This window comes from Elaeis guineensis, chromosome 6, assembly GCF_000442705.2.
Source record: "Elaeis guineensis isolate ETL-2024a chromosome 6, EG11, whole genome shotgun sequence".
NCBI classification, from domain to species: Eukaryota; Viridiplantae; Streptophyta; class Magnoliopsida; order Arecales; family Arecaceae; genus Elaeis; species Elaeis guineensis.
In genome coordinates this window covers 6465536-6480477 of record NC_025998.2, presented here as the reverse complement: position 1 = coordinate 6480477, position 14942 = coordinate 6465536, and the positions used below count along the sequence as shown (strand labels likewise).

The window sequence follows — 14942 nt, the reverse complement described above, 5'->3', positions numbered from 1 at the left end:
AATCAATATTATTGATAATTTAATAATGACAATCAAGGCAACGTAGATTATCTTCTAAGATTACACCAAATACAACTAAGTGAAGTAAATGTTAGAAGATTTAGCAATCCAATTCTTTAATTTTTTTTATATTTTTTTTTAATTTTCTCTAGAGAGAGAGAGAGTGGATGGCAACATTAATGGTAAGACAATAATACGATAACTCCAATAGGATAATTTTAAACCAAATCACACAATTAAATTGAAGTTTTCCTAAATAAAAGGTCAACATAGATGTTTTTTTTTTTTTGTAAATTCAGAGAATTCCCCTGAACCTTCTGAAGCTCATAAATATTTATAACAACTCATATGCATAACCATGTATGAGAAGGAACCACTTTATTGGAGGCTGCACATTGCCCTTTTGTTTTTTTTTTTTGGATGAACATTGACCTTTTATTCCCCCTTGAAAAAAGGGCACGCTCGAGAGGTTGCAGTTGTGCCGCCGGCGGAAGAATCAGCGGCAGTAATCTCACCAGAGGTGGCTTCTCGGTGGTGTTCACTCGAGGAAATCAATGGACCCTTGAGAAGACCTCCAAACAATTCTGCTGGATCATAGTAGATCTCCACCTCTTCTGCCCTTAATTGCTCATCTACCTGAACGGTTTATGATTGGAGCAATAACATAATGTAATGCAAGAAATTGAAATCCAACAATGTAAAAAAAATGAAAGAATAATATAAAGGATGTTAACTTTTCATAAAGAAAACCTTTTTTTTTTTTTTTTGATAAAACAGAGAAGCCAGTGACTATATTAAAATGATAACGACAGTAAGAGTACGCATAGTAGAGTACGTAGGAAGGAAGAAATACTGGTAAAATAGGTATCACATAACAAAGAAACATAATTATAAAGTGTATGAGTTGCCGATGCCGCCAACCTAGGATGGAGAGCCCGTGCCGAAAGCATGGAGCATTTGGAAGCGAACACTGAGTACGGTGGCGAATAACCAGAGCAGTAATGTGACAAAAACTCATGTAACAAGGAAAACCAACTCTTTCAAATTGAGGATAACATTCTGGATTGGCAATATCAAAACCTTCACCACCAGAACACACCCATGATAAACATTTAGAGAACTCATAGCCAATGTAATTTAACCATAGAATCATTGTTACTATTCTTTGAGAGTTTCTGAGAGTCCATCATGTAGCCCTTGTCCCTTTGTCATGTCCAGTTTCTTTCGCAATTAAGCCTTTTGTGTAAGAAGGTCCCCTGACCTAAGTTAACGACAGGATATCTAATCCTAGAAATCTAGGGATGTTATGGATTTCATATGAGATATATTATTTTCATTCTTAAAGAGATATAGGTGGAAAGAAATGGGGTTGGGGAGGTTGGGTGAGTGCATATTCTTTTAGATGCGTGTGGAATGACATGGTATTGATGGGTGCCGGCGCAAGCCTCCCATGTGTCTAAGTCGCAAGCATTTCCAGCACCAATTCAAAAATCTAGCACTAGCAAGACCAAATCCAAGTCTTTCCATAGGTAAAGAAAGGTATCGGTCGCTTAGCCTACCTAGCTAAGTGGAGCCAAGCTGAGTATAGGCTGCTTGCTTGAAAGTAGAGCTGATCATAGGCTGGGTCTGGGTACAAAAAATATTAAATTTTAAATAGGCTCAACCTAAAACACCACTAAAAATAAATAGAGATTAGGTCTGAAGCCGGGCACATCATCAGCTTTACTTGGTGGGTATCTGGATTGCTTGAACTCATCTCCAACTCGAGGTAGGCTTGGCTTCACTTATTCAATCTGGCCCCAATAACCTCTAAGTTGAGCTTTTGTCAAGCCCATCCCAACTTTTTCTTTGAGCCATGCCATTTTCTTATGTTCAGGCTTGGCTCAGCTAATAATCGAGCTGAGCTCCATACACTATTTAAGGTTAGCTTAATCCACAAACTATTTAAGCTTAGCATTTCTAATGGGTCTATGCTTGAACGAAACTGAACCCTAGCTACACATGAGCAACTTAGATCATTAGCAAAGCTCTTCACCGAAAAATGGAATGGTTACGAGCTCTTCCAAAAAATGCCATTAAGATTATCATAAAATACTATAAGAAAATAAAACTAAAGGATAATTGGGAGACATTGAAAGTAAAAGCACTATCCAGGATTTAAACTGCACTCCCTTTAAGGTTATGCCCTTAAGAGAAATATGCCAACCAACAGGGCTAATAGTTATTGGCTATTATTTTTATAATTCATGTCTATAAAAGAGCTTAGAAGCAGTGACACCAAATGTGCATTTGTTGTCAAAAACATCTTTTGGCATAAACGAGCAAGTTTATAGCCAAGAGTGGCAACATAGCCTAGATCTCAATTTACCTTTCGAGGTTAAGTTAGATCTCGATCATTAATGCTCATCAATATAATCCAAAAAAAATATCATCCCTTATTATTCTGGTCATATAAATTTAAATATTTTGATATATGGGCTTATATATATATATATATATATATATATATATATATATATATATATATATATATAATATTTTTGTGATTATGATCTTACTTCAATGTGAAAGCAGAGCCATTAATAACCCTACTATATTTGTATTTAAAGATCAAATTGGATCATGATCTCATAATTTTATAATAATATATTATTTTACTATATCCATAGATATACATATACTATTAGAATCTTGTATGGTGGTAGTATCTCATAATGCTAATATCAAAAATTTATTGTAAATAGTATGAAGCAAGATCAAAACTTAATATGCAACAATATCAGCAACAATAGTATTAATATTATTGGTAAATAATGCGAACTAATATGAAAAAAAATGCCATATTAAATTATCATCACTCTATCTATATCGAGAATATAGATTTTTTTTTTTCATATATACTCAATGAGCTTAACTTGCAATTAATATTAGCATATCAATAACATCGGTATTAATACCTATAAGAGTAGACTTATAGGTTTGCTCTTATTTAATATAATTTTTAATTTCTCAAAATATTATATTTTCTAATAGACGTTATAATGTCATAATGGTACCATGATAATTTTGACAGACCTAAATAATATTTCAAGTATAATTAATTACACTACTATGTTTTATTTTAATAATAATTTGAAAAAAGATAAAAAACACACATATGCGTTAATAGCTATTATTAAAATTTATTACTTAATATATAATGAAAGTTTCCTGTTTGACCTTATGATTATATTATTATATTATCATATTGTGTTTCAAAAGAGTTGGAAATTAATGAAGGAGAAAACCATATCCATTCGTTGCATGGGCCGATATTAATTATGGAAGCTTCTGCCCAGTCATTGTAAAAATTTATCACATGATGTGCAACAGAAATTTGACTATCAAAATCTTTTATTTACTATAATTTATTATACTACTATATTATATCTAAAAAATAATTAAAAAAAAAATCATATCCTATGCATTGTGCGCATATAGTTGACCAATATTTTTGAACCACATTTATACATCATAAACAATTTATAAGTCTTAAAACTAGTATAAAAAGTTGTTAACCTTTTATTTATTATATCCAGCCGAAATTTCAATGTTTCAGCTCTAAAACATGAACAAAGATCTTTAAAAATTTTTAATTTCATCCTTTCACTCATAAAATAAATTAACATTTTAAAAGTGCCAAAGTAATATATATATACTAGACAAAATATTTGAGACCGGTACAAAGATCTGATCTGAGTCCCACCATGACTCCAAATTTGACCAGAATTCCTTGCCCCCACCACCCCCCCCCCCCCCCCCCAAAAAAAAAAAAAAAAAAAAAAAAAAAAAAAAAAAAAAAAAAAACTCAAATTATCCCGGTCTTGGCCACTAAGCAACCAAAAATGAAGCTTGTTCAAGTGTAAACCGTCGGTTTTTTGTAGTCAAAAAATTTACGTGTGACTCTGCACTTAAGACGGAGCAGGTATTCAGAAAAAAGTTGCAAATATGATAAAGACATGATAGTCCAGTGCTTACAACCGAACAAAATAAGTTTCAGACATTTAAAACTATTATGAGCTGAGGTGCAGGAAAGTAACAAAACTTTCTAATGGTCCGCTAATAATATGCAACCAGGCAAAATCAGTTTTTTTTTTTGGCAAAACCAGAAAAAATTAGTTTTTTTTTTTTTTTTTGATGCAAAACCGGACAAAATTAGTTGTAGAGATCAAGAACAGCCAAGAGTAAGACAGGATCAGCAGGATACCTTGAGGATAGCCGTTCCATAGAACTCCACCTTTTCCCCAGTTGGTGCATGACCTTTGTAAGGCCCCTCCATGTACCCCCAGTGCCTGTACTTGAACGCGATCACCGGAGGGCCCGAGTACACTTCCATCACCTCCCACGCGAACCCGAGAGGGAACGTCGTCCGGAACAACTCGTGCGACGACTCGAAGGTCTCCGAACCAGCCTTGTAGTACTGCAAATCTTCCGGCAGGGAACTCTGCAGCAGCGCGTTGTAACTCCCCAGCTTCAGCGTCTCCTCCCCCGATAACGCCTGCCTTCCATTCACTGCGAACTTGAATTTATCCGGGTTGATGGTCTTGAAGTCTTCCAACCGGGTCTTATGAGACAACTCCATCTCCCACGTTTTGATGGCGTTCTGCACCGTCTCTTCCAGTGATCCTTTTGGCCATATCTACGAAAAGGAGTAGTCTTAATTAATAAGATCCAAAGAAAAAGCAATTAAGAGTAGAACGGTGGAAAGGAGATTTGATTTGATGGGCGTTTTACCTTTGTCCTTCCTTCTTCGAAGAGCTTGTTGACGAGATCATAGGTTGGAGGAGATCCATGTCTCCAGTGGGTGTCATCTCCTTGCCCCCTAAATAAGACCTGTACTTGTCCCCCACTGCTTTCTCCTTTGAAGCTTCCTCCATATCCATGCCCACCACGGGTGCCCAGAGGAGCAACTGGAAACTTGGACTACAGAGGAACTTTATTGTTATGTTCATATGATTTGATTCGGAATTTAAGAACCGGTGCTTATATTGTGTGATCAGCCCGACTTACCTAAAAAAAAAAAAAATTATAGATCTCTAGATTATCTGAAATTACTTTTAAGCTTCTCAATTTTTCAAATAGAATAAAACATCCTTGAACTATCAAGGCTTATTTTTAGATCTTTGCCATCCATTTTGCCACCTACTGCCGTTTAAGAATCAGTGCTTATACTAGATTTGTGTGATCAGCCTGATTATCCAAAAAAAAATTTTTATAGATTTCAGGATTAATCTGAAATTATTTTTAAATTTTAACTTTTCAGATAGAATAAAACATCTTTAAACTGTTAAAGATTTATTTTAAATCTTTCCTATCCATTCTTACTACCTACTACCGTTTAAATCCATATAAATGATAGAACTATTCTGAAATGGTTTCTAGCTACATAATTTTGATAATTGATTGTACAGATATATGTTCAGGTTATACAAATTTATGTTCAAATTACAAAGATTTATGTTTAGATTATATAAATTATTAATTTTAATAACTAAAAGTTTATGTTCAAATTACATAAATATGTACCTTGATTACACCGTTGTTTGATTCGGTTACATATTTTGATTTTTTTTCTTCTAAAATCATCCAAAGATAATTCTGTGATTTATATGATTTAAACGACAGCAAGCAGCAAAAGTGAACGGCAGAGAATTAAAATTAAATTTTTAGAAGTTCAAAGATATTTTATTCCATCCGAAAATTTGAAGATTTAAAAATAATTTTAGGATAATTAGGATCTTTAGGTATTTTTTTGTTAAAAAAAAGTTTAAAAGTATGTAATTCTGGCCGCACCCTTACGGCAGGCCCTCGTCAGGATGACAACATTGAGAATCCTTCGGGATCCCAAACGCGCACTGAGAGGATAAGAACAAGGATATTTTGATGTTATTTGGTTAGGGGGGCTAATCAAATTATGACCCGAGATATAATTAGTCTTATGGAGTTTTCATGACCCAAAACTGACGAGGGACGTGCGGAAGACGCGCAGGTTGGCACTATTGAATTAGTGGTCTCAAAACATAATTAATCTAGATTGGTACAAATTTATTAATATATTTATATACTTGCCAATTTCTGCATCTTCATGTACTATATCTTCATTTTTCTATGCATTCTTAATTACACGTCCAATGCACAATCGGGAGTTGGGTATGAGACATAATTGGTTAGGATTCGTTTGATTAGGATATATTAGATTCGAGACAGTTTGACTATTCCTGTGAATCTTTATTTAAAAAGTTTTTTTAAAAAAAATCATCTAAAGACTGATATCAAAAGAAAAAAAATTTACAATATTTGAGTGATAAAAAAATTAAAATGACACAAAAAAAAAATTTCTATATTTAATTGAAGGTAATCATATATAACCATATTGATAAATTAATCATAACAATATTTTTGAATAAATAATTCAAATAATAACTTTTTCTCTTCGATTCATTTGAGGTCATTTATCGGCCCCTTACATAAATGTGACTATTTTGGATATCAAAATATATTTATATGAAAAATAAATATTATTAAATTAATTATGCATATATTAGAAATATATTTCATGTTATAAATAAATTTAGTATGTTTTGATATATAAATTAATTATTAATAAATACTATGTTAGATTTATTGATATTTAGTAAATATTTCTTAATTATCTATTAACTAGTTGTTGCGGCCAATCCGCTCGTCGCCTGGTCGCCGAGAACGAACGCCTGCAAAAGAAAGTCCGCACTGACCGGAGGCGGCTCCGGCGGAGACCCTCCGACAGTCAAATCAGAGAGGAAACTGGGCAACAGTGAAAAGAAGACAGAGAGCTCAATCGAGAGAGGGAAAGAGAGAGAGAGAGCAAGCCTGGGAGTTTTTTCCTCAGAGCCCCTAGCACTGTTGCCTTCCCCGATATATATAGTGGAACGTGGTATGGCGCCGTCATTAATGGCGCGGACAATTGAAGAATTGTCAATTCACCGTAGACTGTCAGAGTCGCCGTAAAGGTGTCAAATCACCGTGGGGCTGTCAAATCGCTAGGGTTGACCCATGCTCTAGGTGGGATAATATCCCTAGGCGGCAGTGCCGCATGCTGCTGTCAGGACCGACAGTCTCTGACAGTAGTACGGCGATTGGAGGAGTCGACCGATCTTGGGTCGGTGGCCAGCTGAGGGGCATCGGGTAGAGATTCGAACCCTCCGACGGTCAGTCGGGCGTGTCGTGGGAGTCGGGCATCGGACCTCCTGGTATAGTCGGTCGGGAGGGCAGAAAGGGTCTGCCCGACCGACGTACCTTCGGTTGGTCGGTCGGTTTCAGTCGGTCGATCGATCGAAAGGTCGGCCGGTCGGTCGGTCGGTCGATCGGTCGGTCGGCCGGTCAGTCGGTATATCCCAACAGTTGCCCCCCTCACTCTTGAGCCTGACCCGTGCCACCACGCAGGCGAAAGGAGTGGATTCCTTGCCACGTCCTGGACCTAGTTTGCCGATCACACCGACAGATGGTCCGGTCAGGTCGATGTCAGACGTCCAGTTGTTTGATGATGGGACGTCAAACAATTCGATGCTAGGCGATCGGGTGCCGAACGATTAGGTGTCCGGAGATCGGGTGCCGGACGATTCGATGTCAGACGATCGGGCGCCGGACGATTCGGTGTCAGACGACCGGGCGTCCCATCGGGAACTCGAATCGCCGCGGGCGATTTAACTCTGAACCGCGGCCCTTTCGCCACGTGTTGGAGGTCGTTGGGCCGGCATCCTCCGCATTTAATGAAGGCAGTGCGGCCTTCCCGGGATGCCGCCACGTGTCGTCCATCCGAGGGATCTCGGTCGGTGCGGGGTCATCTTGGCCATCGAACGGCCCTATATATATAGGACCACTTGCGCTTGAAGCCCCATCTTTGACGATTTGCTGCGGAGACTCTGCCCGAGTGCTTCTTCCATCGTCGCCGGCAGCTGCCTTCTCTTCCGCTCTCGCAAGGGTCCACCCGGGGTTCGTGCTTCCTCCTATTTTGCCTTAGCTTTCCTTTAAACCTCCTTCCTTCCGTTTCCTTCTTCTTTGGTCTCGCCTTTCTTGGTTCTGGTGCGATGGCTGGAAACTCATCTCGGGGGGCTCGATCGGGAAACCCGACCGATGACCCTCGGTCGGCTCCGAAAGTTTAGGTTTCCTCGCTTTCGGGACCGAACGTTGATCGGCTTCGGAATCAGTATCGTATCCCAGAGCAGTTCCAACTTTCCGCCCCCGGGGTCGGCAGTCGGGTTAACAACCCTCCGTCGGGCCAGGTGGCACTGTACGTCGAAGATCTTCGCGCGGGTCTTCGGCTTCCGATTTCGGAGTTCGTCCGGAATCTGCTGGATTATTACGGACTTTGTCCGGCGCAACTGGCGCCGAACTCTGTCCGTCTAATAATCAGCTTCGCCCTATTGTGTCAGCTTCTGCCGACCAACCCTCGTATCTCTCTCTTCCGGGCATTTTTTATCCTCCGACCCCACCCTAAGGCCCGAGGGTGGTGGCTCTTCAACCCCCGGAAGGATCTTTCCTTCATCACTGGCCTTCCATCGTCCATGCACGGGTGGAAGAACCAATTTTTCTTTGTTTCATCTTCTTCTCCCTGGGGCTTCCCTTTTCACTGGGGCGTGCCCCGAACTGAGGCGAACGAGAACAGCCGGGTGGAGGCGGATGACCGGGAGGACTTCCACCGACTCAAGGACATGTCGGTCCCGAAGCAGAGGGAGCTTGTTACCGAACAAGCCCTCTATGACGCTGGCCTGAGCTTGGTCCCCCGTCTAGGTATCGCCCGATCCACCGATCGTCTCTTCATTTGGCTTTCATTCTCTTGCTTATATTAATATTTTTGTCGGTATCGCAGGGACACCGTCGAGGATGAGGCCGACCGACGCCGAAATCCGACAGTATGCGGCGAGGAAGAGGCCGGCATCGGGGGCCGGACCTTCGCGACCGTCGAAGAAACCCTCTACAGCGGCGCCGACCGTCGAGGCATCGGCGACCGACTAGTCGGAGCCGGTGATAGCACTCGCGGCTCCGGCGGTGCAACCGGAGGAGCGACGGGCGGAGGAAGCAGCTGAAGGGACGTCGGCGGCTTCGCCGACGGGTGTAGCGTCGGATACGGTTCGGGAACCCGAACACCATCCGACGGCGTCTGCGGCTGCAACGGGGGGTGCCACATCGAACTCGAGCATCCCCTCCTTACCGGATCCGCTGGCTGGGGTGGCCGATCGGGGGAAAGCCCCGATGGACCCCGCTGATGACACAAGGTCGGGGAGTCGCACTGTGCCGCCCAGCGCTCAGTTCCCCGAAGGAGCGTCGGCGCTGGCCGACCACAACCTGGCCAGGAGGCTGTGCCAGGGGATCCTCCTCCCGACCGACGTGGAGGTGCTGAGGTCTCGGCAAGTAACCGAGATGCTATCTTCGTTTTACCCGACCATGGTCGGGGTAAGTTTTACTTCGCCTCCCCTTTCTTTAGTGTCTTCATTATTTCATTTTCCTGACGTAGTGCCCGCGTTCGCAGCTGATCTATACCATGTCCGAACTTGAAGCCGGGTACCGGAGATTTGAAACGTCCGGGCGGCTTGGAAGGACAGAGCGGCGACCGCCGAAGCCGATCGGGCAATGCTGGTCGAACACCTGAAACAGTCGACCGACCGGGAGGTGAAGTTGGTGGACGAGGTCTCTCGTCTCGGGTCCGAGCTCAAGTCGGCCCGAAAAGAAGCCAAACGCAAGGGTCAGACTGCACACCGTCTGCGGTGCGAGCGGGACGGCGTCGCCGCCGAACTCGAGGGCGAACGCGAGCAGCTCCGGGTCAGTCTGGAGAAGCTCGCCAGGCTGAGGAGGATCTGTCGATCGCCCAGGCCGACGCCGACATAGCGAAGGCAGAGGCGGAGTCGGCGAAAGACTCTCTCGGCAGGGCAGAAGCGGAAGCAAGGTCGGCGAGGAGTCGGCGAGTCGGGCGGTGGACGATTTCGTGGCACCGACCAGTACCGAGAGGAGATGTTGGAGTCCGGCTTCGCATCATACCAGATGGGGTACGAGGATGGTCGGGATGCGGTTCAAGCCCTGTACCTGGAGCTGGATCTCAGCAGCATCGTCCGCGGGAGTCGAGGACCAAGCCACGGAAGAGATGGCCGACCCATCGTCGGGAGGTGTCGTCGTGGCGGGAGAGGCCATCCAGGAACAGATTGCCGAAGGAGAGACGGCCGCGACTCGTGATCCGCGCCGACCGCCAGTCCGTTCCGACCGACGATCCTGTTCCGGCAGTCGACCAAGTGCCGATCGTGGTGGACACGTCGGTCATCCCCGAGCTTCCTCGGTCGAGGAGATTGACTCGAAGGATGACCGTGGCCTCGTCCTCTTTTATCCTTTTTGTTTTTCTTAGAACACTTGTAACCGGGCTTCGGCCGATTTTGTAAAGCCTATTTTGATCTCTAATGAAATCAAAGTCTTGGACTTAAATTTTTTCCTTTGCCTGTTTCCTTTTCTCACGTGTTGTAGATGCATCCGAACACGTAAGTCGCTAACCCATATAGATCGGTTAAGACGTTCGGCAACTCGTGCCGCCACGAAGGTAGAACAAGTCCCGACTTTGGATCGGCCTCCAATGGTCGAGGTCGTAAGTCGGGCGTCCTTCCCCATGCCGTGAGTCGGGCGCGTTCGTTGAGTCGAAAGCCGACCGACCGCCGGATAATGGTTTGGCAGTCAGGTCTCTTCCGACGGTTCAGTCGAATGTCGTCCGGCCATTTAGTCGGGGGATCGACGATAAGTCGGATCCCGATACCCTTGTGTCGGGTATTTATACTGTGCCTCATGATATACGGTGGTAAGCCGAATATCTTCCGGCCGGCCGTAGCTCGGTCGGTGAGTCATGAATGCGACTGAGGTCGCATTGTGTGATAGACGGTGGTAAGCCGAATATCCTTCGACCAGCCATAGCTCGGTCGGTAAGTCGCGAGGGCGGTCGCGTAGGCATTTCGTCTTTCTTTGGTCGGGGCTCAGTCGGTAGGTTAGCCGACGGTCTGGCCCGAAAGTTCGACCGTAGAAGAGTGTCAACTCCCGTCGCCGTGGATGGCCTTTGTGAGCGCTCGATACGTCGTTGGCGGTCGGGCCGTCGGTTTCACGCGGATACCGAGTCCGAGTCGGGACGTCGGGACCCGACCTTCTTGGTGAGCGCCGATCGTCAGTCGAAGAGTTGGAACTCCGAAATTTCGAACTGGATTTGTATTCCGAATGAACAAGTACAAGGTTCATTGGTGATACAACTTCAGGTTGTCGGCGTTCCAGGTCCGGGGAATGGGTTTCCCTTCCAGAGTCTCCAGTCGGTAAGCCCTCGGCCCATAGGTGTCTGCTACCATGTAGGGCCCTTCCCAGTTCGGAGCCAGCTTCCCTTGGTCCAGGGGCTTCGAGACCTCTGCCTTTCTCAGGACTAAGTCACCAGGCCTGAAAAGCTTTGGTCTGACCTTGGCGTTGTAATACCGGGCTACCTTCTGTCGGTATGAAGCCATGCGAAGTTGGGCCTCGTTCCGCAGTTCGGGGAGGAGGTCTAGGTCGGCCCTCCGACAATCAGAGTTGTCCGGCTCTCGATACCGCTCGACCCTGGTAGATGGCAGTCCAATCTCGAGTGAATCATCGCCTCCGTCCCATAGGCCAAACCGAAAGGCGACTCCCGGTCGGAACGCGGGGGGTCGTTCGGTAAGCCCACAGAACGGAGCCTAGCTCGTCGACCCAGAGGCCTTTGGCTTCATTTAGTCGGGTTTTGAGCCCGTGTAGTATGGTCCGGTTGGTCACCTCGACTTCGCCATTGGACTGTGGGTGTCCGACTGAAGTTAGTCGGTGCGTGATGTGAAACCTTGCGCAGAAGTCTCTGAAGTCTTGGTTGTCGAATTGCCGCCCATTGTCGGTGATGATGGTATGCGGCAATCCGAACCTGAAGATGATGGATTTTTGGACGAAGTCCTCCATCTTCCGTTCGGTAATCTGCGCCAGGGGCTCGGCCTCCACCCACTTGGTGAAGTAGTCGATGGCGATGACTATGAACTTTCTTTGACCCGATGCTGGAGGGAAAGGACCGAGAATGTCGACCCCCCACTGAGCGAAGGACCATGGAGCGACAATAGGAGCGATTTGGCTGGCCGGTCGGTGCTGTACGTTGGCGTACTTCTGGCAAGGTTCGCACTTTCGGACCAACTCAGCCGCGTCCTTCCTCATGGTGGGCCAATAGTAACCCTGTCGCAGGACTTTGTAGGCTAGGGATTTGCCCCCCAGATGACTTCCGCAGATTCCTTCGTGCACTTCTCGGAGAGCATAATCTGCGTCGGTCGGTCCCAAGCACCTGAGCAAGGGAAGGGAGAACGACCTTTTGTAGAGTCGGCCATCCATGATCACATATTGGGAGGCCGACCATCGGAGCCGCCTGGCCTCCGTGGGATCTTCAGGGCCGATCCCGTCGGTCAGGAACCGGACAATCGGGTCCATCCAGCTTGGTTCAGCTGTCAGTTGTAGCATCTCTTCGGCCCGGTCGATACTCGGCTGCTCGAGGTTCTCCACGAACGTCCGCCCAAAGAGTCGAAAGCCGAGGTCGCCAGTCTGGAGAGTGCGTCGGCCCGGGCGTTCTCCGTCCTAGGGATGTGGAAAATTTTGAAATATCTAAGGCGTGTCACGAGATCCTTCACTTTCTGGAGATATTTTGCCATGGCTGGGTCTCGCCCTCGAATTCACCTTTGACCTGCCCCACGATCAGTTGAGAATCGGAGAACGCCCGGAGGCTGTCGATCCCAAGTTCCTTCGCCATCCTCAAGCCGGCAAGGAGCGCTTCATACTCGGCTTGGTTATTGGAGGCTTTGAAGTCGAATCGGAGGGCGTACTCGGTGACTACCCCGTCCGAGTTGGTGAGCAGGAACCCAGCCCCACTCCCTTGAGCGTTCGAAGCTCCGTCGATGTGCAGTACCCAGGTGGAGACCGGGTCTGGCTCGGAGACCGCATCTCGTCCCGGGTCCATACCTTCCGACCCTTGGTCGGCCGTCGGGCATTCGGCGATAAAGTCGGCCAGGACCTGGGCCTTTAAGGCAGGTCGCGGTCGGTACTGTATGTCGAACTCGCTAAGCTTCATCGCCCACTTCGCTAGTCGTCCCGAGGTATCGGGTCGGCGCAATATCGCCCTCAGGGGCTGGTTGGTGAGAACCACAATGGCATGTGCCTGGAAGTATGGTCGGAGTCGCTGTGCGGAGACGGTCAGGGCGAAAATCATCTTTTCCGTCTCCGAATATCGGGCTTCCGCGCCGCGGAGCACTTTGCTGGTATAGTAGATGGGCTGATGGGTTCGGCTCTCATTTTCTCGGGCGAGCACCGAACTGACCGCCTCTGGGGAGGTGGCCAAATAGAGATACAATGTCTCCCCGACCCCCGGCTTTACTAGCAGCGGCGGGAAGCCAGGTACCTCTTCAGATCCTCGAAGGCCCGTTGGCACTCGTCCGACCAAGAGAAGCCCTTCGCCTGCCTCAGAGTTTTGAAGAACGGGAGGCACCTTTCAGCCGATCGAGAGATGAATCGGCTGAGGGCAACGATCTTTCCGTTCAGTTGCTGGACCTCCTTCTTGGTGTTTGGGTGACGCATGTCGATGATCGCCTTTATTTTCTCAGGGTTGGCCTCGATCCCTCGCTGAGAAATCAGGAATCCGAGAAACTTCCCTGAGGTCACCCCAAAAGCGCACTTAGTCGGATTCAGCTTCATTCGATGTTGTCGTAGAGTGCGGAAGGTCTCTTCGAGATCCTGAACATGATCCGGAATCTGCGCACTTTTCACCAGCATGTCGTCCACATATACTTCCATGTTGCGCCCGATCTGGTCTTTGAAAACCTTATTGACAAGTCGTTGGTAGGTGGCGCCGGCGTTCTTCAGCCCGAAGGGCATCACCCGGTAACAGTAGAGGCCCTTGGGGGTCACGAAGGCAGTGTGCTCCTCGTCTTCGGGCGCCATCCGGATCTGGTTGTACCCGACAAAGGCGTCCATGAAGCTGAGCAGTCGAAATCCGGACGTCGCATCCACCAGCTGGTCGATCTTTGGAAGTGGAAAGCTGTCTTTTGGACAGGCCCGATTCAGGTCGGTGTAGTCAATACAAATCCTCCACTTCCCGTTGGCTTTCTTGACCATGACGACATTGGCGAGCCAATCGGGATATGTGGCTTCTCTGATGAAGCCCGCCTCGAGCAGCTTGTCCACTTCTTCGTCGATGGCCTTCTGTCTTTCGGGAGCAAAAGTCCTTTTCTTCTGCCTCACCGGCCTCATCGTCGGGTCGATGTTGAGTCGGTGGGTTATTGTCTCTGGGGGGATGCCCGACATATCTGCTGCCGACCAAGCAAATATGTCGGCGTTGGCCGTCAGCAGCTCCGTCAACCGTTGCCGTTCTGGGTCGGGTAGTTGAGACCCGACCCAAACCTTCCGGTCGGGGTTTTCCGCAATCGGGACTGACACGAGCTGTTCGGCCGGCGAGCCCCGTTCTTCCTCCTCCCGTTGGTCCAGTTTGTCGATCGTCAGGGAGCCCCTCGACTCGTCGCTCCGAGCGGAGATCTGGAAGCATCGGCGAGCGAGCTGTTGGTCTCCGCGCATCTCCCGACTCCGTTCCTGTCGAAAACCGAACTAGGAGATGGTACGTCGAGACGATCTCCTTGAGGGCGTTAAGTCCGGGTCTTCCAAGTATGGCGTTGTAGGCCGAAGGCACTTGGACAACCGCGAAAGTCAAATGAACCGTGCTTTGCCGTGGTTCGGTGCCGACCGTCACGGCAGGGTAATTTCACCTTCCGTCGCGACGGCGTCCCCGGCAAAGCCTACCAAGGGCGCAGGGACCCTCTTGAGTCGGTCGGTTGATAGTCGCATCCGGGAGAAGGTCGAGTAAAACAAAATATTTGTTGAACTTC

At 46.7% G+C, this 14942-nt stretch overlaps 1 pseudogene; it reads right to left on the bottom strand.

Moving 5' to 3' along the window:
• Positions 1 to 216: 216 nt before the first annotated feature.
• LOC140851012 (pathogen-related protein-like) lies at positions 217 to 4988 on the bottom strand (annotated as a pseudogene).
• Between the last annotated feature and the right edge of the window lie 9954 nt (positions 4989 to 14942).